The sequence below is a fragment of the Cherax quadricarinatus genome, chromosome 39, assembly GCF_038502225.1.
Source record: "Cherax quadricarinatus isolate ZL_2023a chromosome 39, ASM3850222v1, whole genome shotgun sequence".
In the NCBI taxonomy this organism is placed as follows: Eukaryota; Metazoa; Arthropoda; class Malacostraca; order Decapoda; family Parastacidae; genus Cherax; species Cherax quadricarinatus.
Window position 1 is genome coordinate 26,815,755 of NC_091330.1, and position 20,026 is coordinate 26,835,780.

General features: G+C 47.0%; 1 protein-coding gene across 5 annotated transcripts in view; it reads left to right on the forward strand.

The window, feature by feature from the left end:
• The window catches only part of LOC128696401 (protein turtle-like), a 1,392,149-nt gene that overhangs the window by 567,697 nt on the left and 804,426 nt on the right, over nucleotides 1-20,026 (forward strand). For all 5 annotated transcript variants that reach the window (XM_070092535.1, XM_070092536.1, XM_070092538.1 and 2 more), the window contains exon 2: nucleotides 6,016-6,055. The gene's annotated coding sequence lies outside the window, so the exon portion shown is untranslated. The remainder of the gene's footprint in view (nucleotides 1-6,015; nucleotides 6,056-20,026) is intronic.

Genomic DNA, 20,026 nt, shown 5'->3' on the forward strand with positions numbered 1-20,026 from the left:
AAACCACACAATAACCAAATTTCTGTAAACTCAGCATTGTAATCCTTATAGAGAATAAACTTTGAATTTGAATTTGAATAGGAAGGTTAGCATAGGCACCACTGGGACCACAAATGTAAGTTTTTACAAATGGATCTCGCGCCAGCGTGGGCGTGACGAACTCTAGCTCATGTCCCCTCAAAGCCGTCATCATGACTCAGCAAATCGTAATAACACGATTGTAAACAAATCAGCCGTTCAATGGTTTGTTTACAGTCGTCTTATTAGGACATCGTGAGTCATAATGAGCTATCTGGCCTACCTTGAAGGTGGCCGCTAGTATACAGCGGTATTCCAGCCTACCTTGAAGGTGGTCGCTAGTATACAGCAGTATTCCAGCCCGAAGAGAACAAGTGACTTGAAGATTCATCACGTCTTGTCTTGAAAGTTCTAGTTATCCAGTCGATCATTTTCCTTCCAGTAGCAATAGCAACATTGTTGTGATCCTTGAATGTGACATCTTCTGTCACCATCACTCCTAAGTCTCGCACATGTTTCTGCATAAGCACATTTGTAGTTTTCCTTCTTTCTGGAAGGTGACACTCTTCAGTTACTTGCAGGAGGCACAGTGCTTCTGTGCTTTCTCTTAAGGAGACACATTGTCCCATTGCCTTCAAGCACCACAGTTCTTCAGCAGTTACTTCACACTGAGTGTGAGCACCTGCTGCTTCACCCCTGACTGCTGGTTGAACTCTCTCTTCTGTGGAGATCAGTTACAAACACTGGTTTACCTGTCACACACACACGTATATGTGTGTGTGCGTGTGTGTGTGTGTGTGTGTGTGTGTGTGTGTGTGTGTGTGTGTGTATCACATTTGTACTGTCTACTTCAAATATCGCCCTTGTCTTTCCCTCAATATTTGCCCTTTAAAAAAACTGATTCTTGACATGTCTCTCATGCAGTTCCCATTTCTTCCTTCAGATCTCTGATTTATTTTGTTCCTCCTCCTCCTATCTTCGTACTTTACTTCTGGGTTTTCTTCCTTAATTTAAGCCAAACACTGATAACTCTCTGTCTCGTGTTTCCCTCTTCCTGTTTCATCAAGGTTGCTTTCCACCTTCTTTTTCCCCGGTATCATTTCTCACTTTTATCGTCTTCCTTCTCCTGTTGTAATGGACATGTGTTGATTATTTACCTTTTATTCTCTCATATTTTATGCTTCTAGTCTATTGTTGCTGCTTCATTACTTAGTGTTTGTTCTTCCTGTCGCACCAACCTAACATCACTTTCATTTTAATTTGTATATTATAGCTGAAACTCGAAGTATCTCAGAAACTGTAATAATGTTGGTAGAATTACCGACAATATGTAAAGTAAAAGGACACAAGTGCAACTAATGTGACATTGTGGCAACGTTTCGCTCTCCAGGAGCTTTATCAAGCTCAATCAATCAATCAATCAATCAATCAATCAATCCACAATAAAATGTCACATTAGTTGCACTTGTGTCCTTTTACTTTACATATCTCAGAAAATCCTTCAAACTGCTCTGAATCGTTGAAATGTGTAATAACGTAACATTTTAGCACATTTTTCTCATTGTTTTAATTTTTCTCATGGTTGCAGCTTCCCTGCTTAGTTTAATGTCCTCTATCTTCTTTCATCTGTCTTTTCCTCGAACTTACTGATTTTCTCAGTCTTTCTTTCTTGCTCCCCAGTTATCTTTATCTTCCCTTCTGGTATCTTTGCCCAGGCTTCAGTACGCAAGTTTTCCCTTATATCTGATATACCTTTGAAGGGTTTCGAGTGTTTTCCTATTCCTGCAACTCAACCCTGGGCCAGGCCTGTCTGGTGTTTGCCCGATCAACCAATCTGTTGCTTCCTGCTCACTCGCATATCCGTCACAGCCTGATTGATCCGCTTGATTCTGTTCGTGTCGCGATTCGTTTCATTAACACTACGGTACATGCTTCTAGTGTGTCAGCCCTCAAGTGTGTGTCAGCCCTCAAGTGTGTGTCAGCCCTCAAGTGTGTGTCAGCCCATGGCAACCTCTTACTCTTCCTCTTTCACCTTCTCCTATTCCTTCTCTTCCTTCATCTCTTACTACATCTTGGTCTTCTCCTTGGTCTCCCCCTCCTCCAGCTCTCCCACTTGCTCCTTCCCTAACAGTGTGATTGATCAAGTGGTCACCAAGGCAGTGCCGTTCAAGGCTCGGCTGCCGCACAAGGTAAAGATTCACAACTCTTGAATCAAGCCAGAGAAAAGTCACCATTTCTGTTGTTTCAGCAACGTAAAGCATTGCACCAGACAATGTTCACACTTCTCCCTCTGTGATATTGATTTCCTCCTCACATCTGCTGTCTCCCAGGAAGACAGAGTGACCCACAGACGATACCACAGTCAGCCTCACTCATGGCTGTCTGCCGCCTTCCAGCAAGGTAGTGACCCACAGAAGATACCACAGTCAGCTTCACTCATGACTGTCTGTCTGCCGCCTTCCAGCAAGGTAGTGACCCACAGAAGATACCACAGTCAGCTTCACTCATGGCTGTCTGCCGCCTTCCAGCAAGGTAGTGACCCACAGAAGATACCACAGTCAGCTTCACTCATGGCTGTCTGCCGCCTTCCAGCAAGGTAGTGACCCACAGAAGATACCACAGTCAGCTTCACTCATGACTGTCTGTCTGCCGCCTTCCAGCAAGGTAGTGACCCACAGAAGATACCACAGTCAGCTTCACTCATGGCTGTCTGCCGCCTTCCAGCAAGGTAGTGACCCACAGAAGATACCACAGTCAGCTTCACTCATGGCTGTCTGCCGCCTTCCAGCAAGGTAGTGACCCACAGAAGATACCACAGTCAGCTTCACTCATGACTGTCTGTCTGCCGCCTTCCAGCAAGGTAGTGACCCACAGAAGATACCACAGTCAGCTTCACTCATGGCTGTCTGCCGCCTTCCAGCAAGGTAGTGACCCACAGAAGATACCACAGTCAGCTTCACTCATGGCTGTCTGCCGCCTTCCAGCAAGGTAGTGACCCACAGAAGATACCACAGTCAGCTTCACTCATGGCTGTCTGCCGCCTTCCAGCAAGGTAGTGACCCACAGAAGATACCACAGTCAGCTTCACTCATGGCTGTCTGTCCAGTCAGAAATAAGCGAACATCATAATTTTAATTACTGTCTGAACCAGTGTGTCTGGGAGCGTCTCTCCAACACACCTTCCAGAGGGCAGCACCGGACCTCTGCTACGTCTTACTTCAACTCGTTCCACTTTTCTGTGTATATATAGTATAATAACCTATGTGACATCTCAAGATATTTTATTAATTAAAGTAATATACCAGATACATATATTAAGCAATTTTCCTAAATTTTCTTGTAACAGATAAGTGAACTGTAGATATAAATCCAGATGTACTCCTGTTAACCCTTTTGGGATCTAGTTCCTAGACTTTTTATGTATCCATATGTTCTTGTGCTACCCTCCACAGGATGGGTGAGTGCACAGTGAACCAGCCACTTTGGTGGCAGATCTAATCCCACCCTGAAACTAACGAAGTATACTTCGTAACATCCCTGTGGTTCATGTGTACTTCCAATATCCACTTGTTTCTCCTTTCTGGTTCCTGAGTGTATGTACTCCTCTACTTGTCCTCATATGGGAGTACATGCGAAGAATACTGAGGCTGTCTCCTGAAAAAATCTCATACCTAGATTAAATACTGTTATGTATTATATAGGTGTATAAATCAAAGATAGAAAAGTAGTAGGCTCTCTCCCCACTCTTTACTCCCTTCTGGCACTGCCGATGTGAAAACAGGGTGAAAAATATACAATGTCATATTGAAAAAATGGCATGGAATTTAGAAGGGGGAAATTGAAAATGTATGGAAGAAGTGAGTTATAACTACCTCCACTAAATTATTACTATATCTGTCTTAAAGTACCCACGTTACTCTACTACCCCCCTCCCCCACCCCCTCCCCCACCTGTACGTACCAGCGATTCTTCTCTTTATCATCATTTCTGATATGGCCGAGCTTCGAGAGTAGTTAAACTCTCGAAACTGTTCAAAGGTATGACTGTCACAATTCTATTTCCACCACTACTGCTGTTATTGAATAGGTTGCTGTGTTGACAGGTGATGATATTGGTGCTATCACTGCACAGACACCAGGCGTCTGTTGGCTGCAGATAGCCTCATCTATTGAATGTGCAGTGTATTATGATCTCAGTAAGTGTAATGACACCAAGACTCTTCATCACCCTCCCTTCATACGTAAAGGGAATTACCGACAAACTTCTGGCTGTCTTCAAGAGGGAACGTCATAAGTTCCGCAAGTCAGTTCCTAATCAGTCTGGCTGTGGTGCATAGGTTGGACTGCATGCTGCTGGAACCAACAACTTGAAGCCTGATCTGATGTTTACACTTTCATATACCTTTGATATACTTTTGATGAGTTTCGAGAGCTTTTATACTCCCGGAGCCCTGCCATGAGACAAACTCGTCTGGTGTTTGCCTGATCAATCAAGTTGTTGCTGCTGGTGGACTGCAGCCCCACATATCCATCACAGCCTGATTGATCTGGCAACTGACGAAGCTACTTGTCTAGTTTCCTCTTTAAGACTTGTTCCAGCCGTGTTTCTGATATCTTCTGGTAAGATGTTGAACAGTCTGGGACCCCGGAGGTTGATACAGTGTTCCCTGCTTTTCACTGGGTTTATTTTGCACTTCCTCCTATATGTCTCGCTCCAGTATGTTATGGCAGTGTGCAGATTGGGGACCAGACCCTCAAGTACTTTCCAGGTATATATTGTCATGTATCTCTCTCTCCTCCGCTCCAGTGAGTACATGTTCAAGACTTGAAGGCGTTCCCAGTAATTAAAATGTTTTATTGGCTCTACGCGGGCTATTTATACCGGCACTGACGTTCATACTGGCACTGATGTTTATACTGGCACTGATGTTTATACTGGCACTGATGTTTGTCTGGCACTAATGTTTATACTGACACTGACGTTCATACTGACACTGATGTTTATACTGGCACTGATGTTTATACAGACACTGATGTTTATACTGAGACTGATGTTTATACTGACACTGATGTTTATACTGGCACTGATGTTTATACTGGCACTGATGTTTATACTGGCACTGATGTTTATACTGGCACTGATGTTTATACAGACACTGATGTTTATACTGGCACTGATGTTTATACTGGCACTGATGTTTATACTGGCACTGATGTTTATACTGACTGATGTTTATACTGGCACTGATGTTTATACTGGCACTGATGTTTATACTGGCACTGATGTTTATACAGACACTGATGTTCGTACTGGCACTGATGTTTATACTGAGACTGATGTTTATACTGACACTGATGTTTATACAGACACTGATGTTCGTACTGGCACTGATGTTTATACTGGCACTGATGTTTATACTGACACTGATGTTTATACAGACACTGATGTTTATACTGGCACTGATTATACTGACACTGATGTTTATACAGACACTGATGTTTATACAGACACTGATGTTTATATAGACACTGTTTATACTGGCACTGATGTTTATACTGGCACTGATTATACTGGCACTGATGTTTATACTGGCACTGATGTTTATACTGGCACTGATGTTTATACAGACACTGATGTTTATACAGACACTGATGTTTATACTGGCACTGATGTTTATACTGGCACTGATGTTTATACAGACACTGATGTTTATACTGGCACTGATGTTTATACAGACACTGATGTTTATACAGACACTGATATTTATACAGACACTGATGTTTATACAGACACTGATGTTTATACTGGCACTGATGTTTATACAGACACTGATGTTTATACAGACACTGATGTTTATACTGGCACTGATGTTTATACTGGCACTGATGTTTATACTGGCACTGATGTTTATACTGGCACTGATGTTCATACTGGCACTGATGTTAATACTGGCACTGATGTTTGTCTGGCACTGATGTTTATACTTTTTTCTTTCAGAACACTGCTGAGGCTGGTGGCACCATACCCACTACCCACAGTGAGTGCCAGTGAGTGCCACACATGGCTCTTTTTATGCAGCAGTACTTAGCTAGTAGTACTTTTTTGCCAAATTGCCTATTAGTACCCATTTATCAGTACCTATTTGCTAGTAGCTGCAACAAAAACACTTCTTAGTACCTGTTTGCTAGTACCTACTATGAAACATTTGTTAGTACCTATTTGCTAGTACCTACTATGAAACATTTGTTAATACCTGTTTGCTAGTACCTACTATGAAACATTTGTTAGTACCTGTTTGCTAGTACCTACTATGAAACACTTATTTCTTGGTACATATTTGCTAGTACCTACTTTAAAACACCTACTTCACAAGACGTATTACTTCAGAAACATAAACACAATATACTCTGACCACAACAACACAGAAGTACAGACAAGTATAAATTCAATGGAGGAGAAGACCAGCAACAGAGTACGAGAAGGAAGATCCAGTCAGTTTAACCTAGACTGCCAGAGATTGTGACAAATTAAGAACTGTCAGACATATCCTGGGATACAGTGATCAACACAATGAACACAGAACTGAACACAGAAACATACAAGGTCTGTGTAAAATATATATCGGTGTGAAGACTTCAGAGAAGATCAGTTATAGAAAGTCGTGGAAAAAATGTACAGAAGAGAGAGTTAAGACACTGCATAAAAGTGTGAGTGTCACAGTGAAGGTTAGACAGTCTTCCGAGAGAGACTAACAAGGGACGGGAGATCTAACGTGAGACTAAACGAGGGACGGGAGATCTAACGTGAGACTAAAGGAGGGACGGGAGATCTAACGTGAGACTGAAGGAGGGACGGGAGATCTAATGTGAGACTAAAGAAGGGACGGGAGATCTAACGTGAGACTAAACGAGGGACGGGAGATCTAACGTGAGACTAAAGGAGGGACGGGAGATCTAATGTGAGACTAAACGAGGGACGGGAGATCTAATGTGAGACTAAACGAGGGACGGGAGATCTAATGTGAGACTAAACGAGGGACGGGAGATCTAATGTGAGACTAAACGAGGGACGGGAGATCTAACGTGAGACTAAAGGAGGGACGGGAGATCTAACGTGAGACTAAAGGAGGGACGGGAGATCTAATGTGAGACTAAACGAGGGACGTATTACAACCTAGGATTTCAAAGGCCTGTTATCCCAGGTGTAATGGGAGCAAAAGAAACACAGCAGAAAAAGTTTAGACTTATATTATCCTTCACCAATTTAGAACAGCAATATGTACACTATGTACAGTAATAAGTATAGTGCACGTCACGGTAAGCAAGGCAGAAATAGAAGCCACAAGATAGCAGACCGTGCTCAACCAGCTCTAGAATGGGAATGACAAGGGCAGACAGGAGAGCGGTATCCACATAACCTCTGCGATTGCCAATCCCACCTTCTTATTGGCTAGAACCTGGTCACTAGTTGAACGATGGGGCCCCATCACCAACTCTTAGCAACCTGGTTCGCTGGTTGGGGGAGATAGCCTGTAAATGAGGGTGTGTACATGCGCCGAATAAAGGTTACGTACTCTTTGCATGCCACAGGACGGGAGATCTAATGTGAGACTAAACGAGGGACGGGAGATCTAACGTGAGACTAAACGAGGGACGGGAGATCTAATGTGAGACTAAAGGAGGGACGGGAGATCTAATGTGAGACTAAAGGAGGGACGGGAGATCTAACGTGAGACTAAAGGAGGGACGGGAGATCTAATGTGAGACTAAACGAGGGATGGGAGATCTAACGTGAGACTAAAGGAGGGACGGGAGAGCTAATGTGAGACTAAAGGAGGGACGGGAGATCTAACGTGAGACTAAAGGAGGGACGGGAGATCTAATGTGAGACTAAACGAGGGACGGGAGATCTAATGTGAGACTAAAGGAGGGACGCGAGATCTAATGTGAGACTAAAGGAGGGACGGGAGATCTAACGTGAGACTATAGGAGGGACGGGAGATCTAACGTGAGACTAAAGGAGGGACGGGAGATCTAACGTGAGACTAAACGAGGGACTGGAGATCTAATGTGAGACTAAACGAGGGACGGGAGATCTAACGTGAGACTAAAGGAGGGACGGGAGATCTAACGTGAGACTAAACGAGGGACGGGAGATCTAATGTGAGACTAAACGAGGGACGGGAGATCTAACGTGAGACTAAAGGAGGGACGGGAGATCTAACGTGAGACTAAAGGAGGGACGGGAGATCTAACGTGAGACTAAACGAGGGACGGGAGATCTAACGTGAGACTAAAGGAGGGACGGGAGATCTAATGTGAGACTAAACGAGGGACGGGAGATCTAACGTGAGACTAAACGAGGGACGAGAGATCTAACGTGAGACTAACGAGGGACGGGAGATCTAACGTGAGACTAACGAGGGACGGGAGATCTAACGTGAGACTAACGAGGGACGGGAGATCTAACGTGAGACTAACGAGGGACGGGAGATCTAACGTGAGACTAACGAGGGACGGGAGATCTAACGTGAGACTAAACGAGGGACGGGAGATCTAACGTGAGACTAACGAGGGACGGGAGATCTAACCTGAGACTAACGAGGGACGGGAGATCTAACGTGAGACTAACGAGGGACGGGAGATCTAATGTGAGACTAAAGGAGGGACGGGAGATCTAACGTGAGACTAAACGAGGGACGGGAGATCTAACGTGAGACTAAACGAGGGACGGGAGATCTAACGTGAGACTAAACGAGGGACGGGAGACCTAACGTGAGACTAAACGAGGGACGGGAGATCTAACGTGAGACTAAACGAGGGACGGGAGATCTAACGTGAGACTAAACGAGGGACGGGAGATCTAATGTGAGACTAAAGGAGGGACGGGAGATCTAACGTGAGACTAAACGAGGGACGGGAGATCTAATGTGAGACTAAATGAGGGACGGGGGATCTAACGTGATACTAAACGAGGGACGGGAGATCTAATGTGAGACTAAACGAGGGACGGGAGATCTAACGTGAGACTAAACGAGGGACGGGAGATCTAACGTGAGACTAAACGAGGGACGGGAGATCTAACGTGAGACTAAACGAGGGACGGGAGATCTAATGTGAGACTAAACGAGGGACGGGAGATCTAACGTGAGACTAAACGAGGGACGGGAGATCTAACGTGAGACTAAACGAGGGACGGGAGATCTAACGTGAGACTAACGAGGGACGGGAGATCTAACGTGAGACTAACGAGGGACGGGAGATCTAACGTGAGACTAACGAGGGACGGGAGATCTAACGTGAGACTAAACGAGGGACGGGAGATCTAACGTGAGACTAACGAGGGACGGGAGATCTAACGTGAGACTAAACGAGGGACGGGAGATCTAACGTGAGACTAAACGAGGGACGGGAGATCTAACGTGAGACTAAACGAGGGATGGGAGATCTAACGTGAGACTAAACGAGGGACGGGAGATCTAATGTGAGACTAAACGAGGGACGGGAGATCTAACGTGAGACTAACGAGGGACGGGAGATCTAACGTGAGACTAACGAGGGACGGGAGATCTAACGTGAGACTAAACGAGGGACGGGAGATCTAACGTGAGACTAACGAGGGACGGGAGATCTAACGTGAGACTAACGAGGGACGGGAGATCTAACGTGAGACTAACGAGGGACGGGAGATCTAACGTGAGACTAACGAGGGACGGGAGATCTAACGTGAGACTAAACGAGGGACGGGAGATCTAACGTGAGACTAAACGAGGGACGGGAGATCTAACGTGAGACTAAACGAGGGACGGGAGATCTGTGAGACTAAACGAGGGACGGGAGATCTAACGACTAAACGAGGGACGGGAGATCTAACGTGAGAAACGAGGGACGGGAGATCTAACGTGAGACTAACGAGGGACGGGAGATCTAACGTGAGAAACGAGGGACGGGAGATCTAACGTGAGACTAAACGAGGGACGGGAGATCTAAAGTGAGACTAAACGAGGGACGGGAGATCTAACGTGAGACTCAACGAGGGACGGGAGTTCTAATGTGAGACTAGTCGAGGGACGGGAGATCTAACGACGAGGGACGGGAGATCTAACGTGAGACTAAACGAGGGACGGGAGATCTAATGTGAGACTAACGAGGGACGGGAGATCTAACGTGAGACTAAACGAGGGACGGGAGATCTAACGTGAGACTAAACGAGGGACGGGAGATCTAATGTGAGACTAAACGAGGGACGGGAGATCTAACGTGAGACTAAACGAGGGACGGGAGATCTAATGTGAGACTAAACGAGGGACGGGAGATCTAATGTGAGACTAACGAGGGACGGGAGATCTAACGTGAGACTGAGACTAACGAGGGACGGGAGATCTAACGTGATACTAACGAGGGACGGGAGATCTAACGTGAGACTAAACGAGGGACGGGAGATCTAACGTGAGACTAACGAGGGACGGGAGATCTAACGTGAGACTAACGAGGGACGGGAGATCTAACGTGAGACTAAACGAGGGACGGGAGATCTAACGTGAGACTAAACGAGGGACGGGAGATCTAACGTGAGACTAACGCGGGACGGGAGATCTAACGTGAGACTAAACGAGGGACGGGAGATCTAACGTGAGACTAAACGAGGGACGGGAGATCTAACGTAACGAGGGACGGGAGATCTAACGTGAGACTGAGAAACGAGGGACGGGAGATCTAACGTGAGACTAAACGAGGGACGGGAGATCTAACGTGAGACTGAGACTAACGAGGGACGGGAGATCTAACGTGAGACTAACGAGGGACGGGAGATCTAACGTGAGACTAACGAGGGACGGGAGATCTAACGTGAGACTAAACGAGGGACGGGTGATCTAACGTGAGACTAACGAGGGACGGGAGATCTAACGTGAGACTAACGAGGGACGGGAGATCTAATGTGAGACTAACGAGGGACGGGAGATCTAACGTGAGACTAAACGAGGGACGGGAGATCTAACGTGAGACTAACGAGGGACGGGAGATCTAACGTGAGACTAAACAAGGGACGAGGGACGGGAGATCTAACGTGAGACTAAACGAGGGACGGGAGATCTAACGTGAGACTAAACGAGGGACGGGAGATCTAACGTGAGACTAACGAGGGACGGGAGATCTAACGTGAGACTAACGAGGGACGGGAGATCTAACGTGAGACTAACGAGGGACGGGAGATCTAACGTGAGACTAAACGAGGGACGGGAGATCTAACGTGAGACTAACGAGGGACGGGAGATCTAACGTGAGACTAACGAGGGACGGGAGATCTAACGTGAGAAACGAGGGACGGGAGATCTAACGTGAGACTAAACGAGGGACGGGAGATCTAACGTGAGACTAACGAGGGACGGGAGATCTAACGTGAGACGTGAGACTAACGAGGGACGGGAGATCTAACGTGAGACTAACGAGGGACGGGAGATCTAACGTGAGACTAACGAGGGACGGGAGATGTAACGTGAGACTAACGAGGGCCGGGATATCTAAAGTGAGACTAAACGAGGGACGGGAGATCTAACGTGAGACTAAACGAGGGACGGGAGATCTAACGTGAGATCTAACTGAGAAACGAGGGACGGGAGATATAACGTGAGACTAAACGAGGGACGGGAGATCTAACGTGAGACTAACGAGGGACGGGAGATCTAACGTGAGACTAACGAGGGACGGGAGATCTAACGTGAGACTAACGAGGGACGGGAGATTTAACGTGAGACTAACGAGGGACGGGAGATCTAACGTGAGACTAAACGAGGGACGGGAGATCTAACGTGAGACTAAACGAGGGACGGGAGATCTAACGTGAGACTAAACGAGGGACGGGAGATCTAACGTGAGACTAACGAGGGACGGGAGATCTAACGTGAGACTAACGAGGGACGGGAGATCTAACGTGAGACTAACGAGGGACGGGAGATCTAACGTGAGACTAAACGAGGGACGGGAGATCTAACGTGAGACTAACGAGGGACGGGAGATCTAACGTGAGACTAACGAGGGACGGGAGATCTAACGTGAGACTAAACGAGGGACGGGAGATCTAACGTGAGACTAAGGAGGGACGGGAGATCTAACGTGAGACTAAACGAGGGACGGGAGATCTAACGTGAGACTAACGAGGGACGGGAGATCTAACGTGAGACTAACGAGGGACGGGAGATCTAACGTGAGACTAACGAGGGACGGGAGATCTAACGTGAGACTAACGAGGGACGGGAGATCTAACGTGAGACTAAACGAGGGACGGGAGATCTAACGTGAGACTAACGAGGGACGGGAGATCTAACGTGAGACTAAACGAGGGACGGGAGATCTAACGTGAGACTAACGAGGGACGGGAGATCTAACGTGAGACTAACGAGGGACGGGAGATCTAACGTGAGACTAACGAGGGACGGGAGATCTAACGTGAGACTAAACGAGGGACGGGAGATCTAACGTGAGACTAACGAGGGACGGGAGATCTAACGTGAGACTAACGAGGGACGGGAGATCTAACGTGAGACTAACGAGGGACGGGAGATCTAACGTGAGACTAACGAGGGACGGGAGATCTAACGTGAGACTAACGAGGGACGGGAGATCTAACGTGAGACTATCTAACGTGAGACTAACGAGGGACGGGAGATCTAATGTGAGACTAAACGAGGGACGGGAGATCTAACGTGAGACTAAACGAGGGACGGGAGATCTAATGTGAGACTAACGAGGGACGGGAGATCTAACGTGAGACTAACGAGGGACGGGAGATCTAACGTGAGACTAACGAGGGACGGGAGATCTAACGTGAGACTAAACGAGGGACGGGAGATCTAACGTGAGACTAAACGAGGGACGGGAGATCTAACGTGAGACTAACGAGGGACGGGAGATCTAACGTGAGACTAACGAGGGACGGGAGATCTAACGTGAGACTAACGAGGGACGGGAGATCTAACGTGAGACTAACGAGGGACGGGAGATCTAACGTGAGACTAACGAGGGACGGGAGATCTAACGTGAGACTAACGAGGGACGGGAGATCTAACGTGAGACTAAACGAGGGACGGGAGATCTAATGTGAGACTAACGAGGGACGGGAGATCTAACGTGAGACTAAACGAGGGACGGGAGATCTAACGTGAGACTAACGAGGGACGGGAGATCTAACGTGAGACTAAACGAGGGACGGGAGATCTAACGTGAGACTAAACGAGGGACGGGAGATCTAATGTGAGACTAACGAGGGACGGGAGATCTAACGTGAGACTAAACGAGGGACGGGAGATCTAACGTGAGACTAACGAGGGACGGGAGATCTAACGTGAGACTAACGAGGGACGGGAGATCTAACGTGAGACTAAACGAGGGACGGGAGATCTAACGTGAGACTAACGAGGGACGGGAGATCTAACGTGAGACTAACGAGGGACGGGAGATCTAACGTGAGACTAACGAGGGACGGGAGATCTAACGTGAGACTAACGAGGGACGGGAGATCTAACGTGAGACTAAACGAGGGACGAGAGATCTAACGTGAGACTAACGAGGGACGGGAGATCTAACGTGAGACTAACGAGGGACGGGAGATCTAACGTGAGACTAACGAGGGACGGGAGATCTAACGTGAGACTAACGAGGGACGGGAGATCTAACGTGAGACTAACGAGGGACGGGAGATCTAACGTGAGACTAACGAGGGACGGGAGATCTAACCTAACATTGTGTTTGAATAATGTAGTAAAAAGCTTCCTTTGATATACCTTAATGAATTCCAAGAGTTTTTCTACTCTCGGAGCCCGGCCATGGGCCAGGCTCGTCTGGTGCTTGCCTAATCAACCAGGCTGTTGCTGCTGGTGACCTGCAGCCCCATATATATTCAGACATAATCATCCATCTTAGCATTCTCGTATTAAAATTGGAAACGGTGACAATTATAATAAACTTCCTTGTGTTTCTCTGCTGCTACAACCCACCAAGACTTTGTGTGTCCTGTATGTGTGTGCCCTGATACTGCAGTTATATTATCCCAGTACGTACAGTGTTTCTGTTGTTGATCAAGTCGACGGTCAAAAATCATTTGTCTCCCACGTAACATTCATCAGTAAATAAATAACAAAAAGGCACAATACCGTGACTGGAACATTACACAAATAACCCGCACATAAAAGAGAGAAGCTAACGACGATGTTTCGGTCCGACTTGGACCATTGACAAAGTCACTTGTGACTTTGTCAATGGTCCAAGTCGGACCGAAACGTCGTGGTTAGCTTCTCTCTTTTATGTGCGGGTTATTTGTGTAACATTCATCAGTCTGGGTGTCTGGGATCTTGTTGCAGTCATCTGAGTATCTCCGCAACCCTCTTATAGCCGATAATAATAATAATAATAATAATAATAATAATAATAATCTTAACTCGTAATGACATGATTGCAATCAAACCATACCACGGGCGGGGTTACAACCCGCGATCAGAGTCTTCAAACTTCAGACGATGCGTTAGCTACTGGCCCACTGGCTAACTCGACGGTCTCCAGTTTTATGACTTTCTGATCGCGGGTTCTAACCCCCGCCCGTGGTATGGTTTAATAATAATCATTATTTCTACAAGTACACGATACAACGTTTACAGACCATAGCTGACATCATTAGCATACTATTTTATAGAAAGTCCGTGGTTATGCAGAGCATTTCGGGCAAATTTGGTTAATATTGTCCCAGGATGCGACCCACACCAGTCCTACTTACTGATAGATGAACATGGACAGCACGTGTCTTAAACACGTCCTAATGTTTCCACCCGAACCGGGGATCGAGCCACGGATCTCATTGTGTGATCTGAGTGCGCTACCGACCAGGTATGTGACACTGGCCAGGTATGTGAGACTGGCCAAGTATGTGACACTGGCCAGGTATGTGACACCTGCCAGGTATGTGACACCTTTGATACCTTTAAACCTTTGAAGAGTTCGAGAGTTAATCTACTCTGAGCCCTGCCATGGGCCAGGATCGTCTGGTGCTTAGGGTGTACTGCTGGAGGCTCGCTGCCCCACATATCCATCACAGCCTGGTTGATCTGGCACCTGGTGGAGATACTTATCTAGTTTCCTCTTGAAGGTTTCAACACTTGTTCCAGCCGTGTTTCTGATATCTTCTGGTAAGATGGTGAACAGTCTGGGACCCCGGATGTTGATACAGTGTTCCCTTATTGTCCCCACCGCACCCCTGCTCCTCACTGGGTTTATTTTACACTTCCTCCCATATCTCTCACTCCAGTATGTTGTTATGGCAGTGTGCAGATTTGGGACCAAGCCCTCGAGTACCTTCCAGGTATATATTATCATGTACCTCTCTCTCCTCCGCTCCAATGAATACATGTTCAAGACTTGCAGGTGTTCCCAGTAGTTTAGGTGCCTTGCAGGTTGTGTGAGCCGTAAACGATCTCTGTATTTGTTCCAGCACCGATATTTCTCCTGCCCTGAACGGGGCCGTCAGCACTGAGCAATATTCTAAGTGAGGGAGCACTAGTGATTTGAAGAGTGTCACCATCGGCATTATTTCCCTTGTTTTGAAAGTTTTCAATACCCACCCAGTCATCTTCCTGGCTGTCGTGATCTTTGTCTTGTTATAATCTTTAAAAGAAAGGTCCACTGACATTCCCAGGTCTTTTACGTGTTCCTTACGTTCTATTTGGTGACCCTCTTGAGTTTTGTATATAGTGTTCCTTTTGAATTCTTCATTTTTTCCACACCTAAGCAGCTGGAACTTACCACCATTGAACGTCATGTTGTTTTCCACTGCCCACTGGAAAACCCTGTTTATGTCTTCCTGTAATTTTTCAGTGTCCTCTACCGTACTGACTTTCATGCTTATTTTAGTGTCATCTGCAAATGATGATACAAAAGTGTGATGGGTGTTTTTATCTATGTCTGCTATGAGGATGAGAAACAGCAGAGGTGCCAGGACAGTGCCTTGGGGCACTGAGCTTTTGACCCTGTTCACTACTACTTTTTGTGTTGTGTGTGTTAGGAAACCGAAAATCCATCTGCCTACCTTCCCCGTAATGCCCATGGCCTTCATTTTGTGAGCTATCACTCCATGATCGCATTTGTCAAACGCCTTTCCAAAATCTGTGTAAATCGCATCTGCGTTTTGGTCGTCTTCCAGTGCCTCCGTAATTCTGTCATAATGGTTCAGCAGCTGTGACAGTCATGATCGTCCTGCTCTAAAACCATGCTGGTTCGGGTTATGTTGGTTGTGCTGGTCCATGAAATTTGTGACCTGCCGTCTCATCACTCTTTCGAAGATTTTTATGATGGTCTGTAATTTTTAGCTAGTGCTCTACTACCTCCCTTGTGCAAAGGAGCTGTCTGCACTCTTTAAGGCCTCCGGTATTTCACCTAGATCTTAGCTCTTTCTCCAAAGAATCCTGAGGGCTCGTGCTAGTGGTACTTTGCACCTACTTATAAATAGGTCATTTCATGAATCTGGTCCATGTGCTGAATTAGAGGGCATGTTTCTCATTTCTTTTTCGAAAACTATGGGATTTGTACTAATGTCAGTTAGTTGGTCTGTGCGGCCTTCTTCTGTAGTGAAAAATATTTCTGCATTTTCTACCTTGCTGTTATTTAGTGGGTTGGTGAACACCGACTCGTACTGTTCTTTTAGGATTTCAATTATTTCCTGTTCGTCTTCAGTATACGAATCTCTCTCAGTAGTGGTCCAATTCTAAAGGTAGTTCTTAGCTTGGATTTTGCCAGATATGTGACACCTGCCAGGTACGTGACACTGGCCAGGTACGGACATGACACGCAGGCAGATATACCTCCCGTGGCTGTCTTTATTACCGAAACATTTCCCCTGCACGGCAGACTTTTTCAGTTGAGGAAGTAACTTTATAGTGGTCAGTCCCTCAACCTTGATAGGTGGTCAGTCCCTCAACCTTGATAGGTGGTCAGTCCCTCAACCTTGATAGGTGGTCAGTCCCTCAACCTTGATAGAAGGTGGTCAGTCCTTCAACCTTGATAGGTGGTCAGTCCCTCAGCCTTGATAGGTGGTCAGTCTCTCAGCCTTGATAGGTGGTCAGTTCCTCAACCTTGATAGGTGGTGGTCAGTCTCTCAACCTTCATAGAAGGTGGTCAGTCCCTCAGCCTTGATAGGTGGTCAGTCCCTCAACCTTGATAGGTGGTCAGTCCCTCAACCTTAATAGGTGGTCAGTCCCTCAACCTTGATAGGTGGTCAGTCCCTCAGCCTTGATAGGTGGTCAGTCCCTCAACCTTGATAGAATGTGGTCAGTCTCTCAACCTTCATAGAAGGTGGTCAGTCCCTCAACCTTGATAGGTGGTCAGTCCCTCAGCCTTGATAGGTGGTCAGTTCCTCAACCTTGATAGGTGGTGGTCAGTCTCTCAACCTTCATAGAAGGTGGTCAGTCCCTCAACCTTGATAGGTGGTCAGTCCCTCAACCTTGATAGGTGGTCAGTCCCTTAACCTTGACAGGTGGTCAGTCCCTCAACCTTGATAGGTGGTCAGTCCCTCAACCTCGTTAGAAGGTGGTCAATCCCTCAACCTTGATAGGTGGTCAGTCCCTCAACCATGATAGGTGGTCAGTTCCTCAACCTTGATAGGTGGTCGTCAGTCTCTCAACCTTCATAGAAGGTGGTCATAGAAGGTGGTCAGTCAACCCAGTCAACCTTGACAGGTGGTCAGTCCCTCAACCTTGATAGGTGGTCAGTCCCTTAACCTTGACAGGTGGTCAGTCCCTCAACCTTGATAGGTGGTCAGTCCCTCAACCATGATAGGTGGTCAGTTCCTCAACCTTGATAGGTGGTCAGTTCCTCAACCTTGATAGAAGGTGGTCAGTCCCTCAACCTTGATAGGTGGTCAGTCCCTCAACCTTCATAGAAGGTGGTCAGTCTCTCAACCTTGATAGGTGGTCAGTCCCTCAGCCTTGATAGGTGGTCAGTTCCTCAACCTTGATAGAAGTTGGTCAGTCTCTCAACCTCCATAGAAGGTGGTCAGTCCCTCAACCTTGATAGGTGGTCAGTCCCTCAACCTTGATAGGTGGTCAGTCCCTCAACCTTGATAGGTGGTCAGTCCCTCAACCTTGATAGGTGGTCAGTCCCTCAACCTTGATAGAAGGTGGTCAGTCCCTCAACCTTGATAGGTGGTCAGTCCCTCAACCTTGATAGGTGGTCAGTCCCTCAGCCTTGATAGGTGGTCAGTTCCTCAACCTTGATAGAAGGTGGTCAGTCTCTCAACCTTCATAGAAGGTGGTCAGTCCCTCAACCTTGATAGGTGGTCAGTCCCTCAACCTTGATAGAAGGTGGTCAGTCCCTCAACCTTGATAGGTGGTCAGTCCCTCAACCTTGATAGGTGGTCAGTCCCTCAACCTTGATAGGTGGTCAGTCCCTCAACCTTGATAGGTGGTCAGTCCCTCAACCTTGATAGGTGGTCAGTTGCAAAAATTAAAGCAGCACAGTGTATCTTTTTCCCATTATAACGAAACTCTGCAACACAAATGAAAAGAACTTTAAGACCATTAAAGTAAGATCAGGAATCAACCTCAAGGGTCTGGAAGACTCATTTTATCAATATATTCCTGACTTAAATCAAGCGTCACCTCCAGGGCCTGGAAGACGCGTTCTATCAATATATTCCTGACATAAATCGCTGCCGTTTTGAATTCAGCCAAGCAATAAATCCCTTTTCCATTGCAGCCGAAGCTGTCAGTGAGGCGTTACCAGAGCTGTTTCTTGAAGTGATGGTTGATTCTTTGGTAAAGATAGCTTTACGACTCTTGCCATCCAGCCACCAATAACCACCATGGTGGTGGGCAGCAGTGTAACTTACTGCCAGTAACCATCCTGGTGGAGGGCAGTAGTGTAACTTACTGCCAGTAACCACCCTGGTGGAGGGCAGTAGTGTAACTTACTGCCAGTAACCATCCTGGTGGAAGGCAGTAGTGTAACTTGCTCCCAGTAACCATCCTGGTGGAGGGCAGTAGTGTAACTTACTGCCAGTAACCATCCTGGTGGAGGGCAGTAGTGTAACTTACTGCCAGTAACCACCCTGGTGGAGGGCAGTAGTGTAACTTAATGCCAGTAACCACCCTGGTGGAGGGCAGTAGTGTAACTTACTGCCAGTAACCATCCTGGTGGAGGGCAGTAGTGTAACTTACTGCCAGTAACCACCCTGGTGGAGGGCAGTAGTGTAACTTACTGCCAGTAACCACCCTGGTGGAGGGCAGTAGTGTAACTTACTGCCAGTAACCACCCTGGTGGAGGGCAGTGGTGTTACTGCCAGTAACCATCCTGGTGGTGGGGAGTGGTGTTACTGCCAGTAACCACCCTGGTGGAGGGCAGTGGTGTTACTGCCAGTAACCATCCTGGTGGTGGGCAGTGGTGTTACTGCCAGTAACCACCCTGGTGGAGGGCAGAAGTGTAACTTACTGCCAGTAACCATCCTGGTGGACGGCAGTAGTGTAACTTACTGCCAGTAACCACCCTGGTGGAGGGCAGAAGTGTAACTTACTGCCAGTAACCATCCTGGTGGAGGGCAGTAGTGTAACTTATTGCCAGTAACCATCCTGGTGGTGGGCAGTAGTGTAACTTACTGCCAGTAACCATCCTGGTGGAGGGCAGTAGTGTAACTGCCAGTAACCACCCTGGTGGAGGGCAGTAGTGTAACTTACTGCCAGTAACCATCCTGGTGGAGGGCAGTAGTGTAACTTACTGCCAGTAACCACCCTGGTGGAGGGCAGTAGTGTAACTTACTGCCAGTAACCATCCTGGTGGAAGGCAGTAGTGTAACTTGCTCCCAGTAACCATCCTGGTGGAGGGCAGTAGTGTAACTTACTGCCAGTAACCATCCTGGTGGAGGGCAGTAGTGTAACTGCCAGTAACCACCCTGGTGGAGGGCAGTAGTGTAACTTACTGCCAGTAACCATCCTGGTGGAGGGCAGTAGTGTAACTTACTGCCAGTAACCACCCTG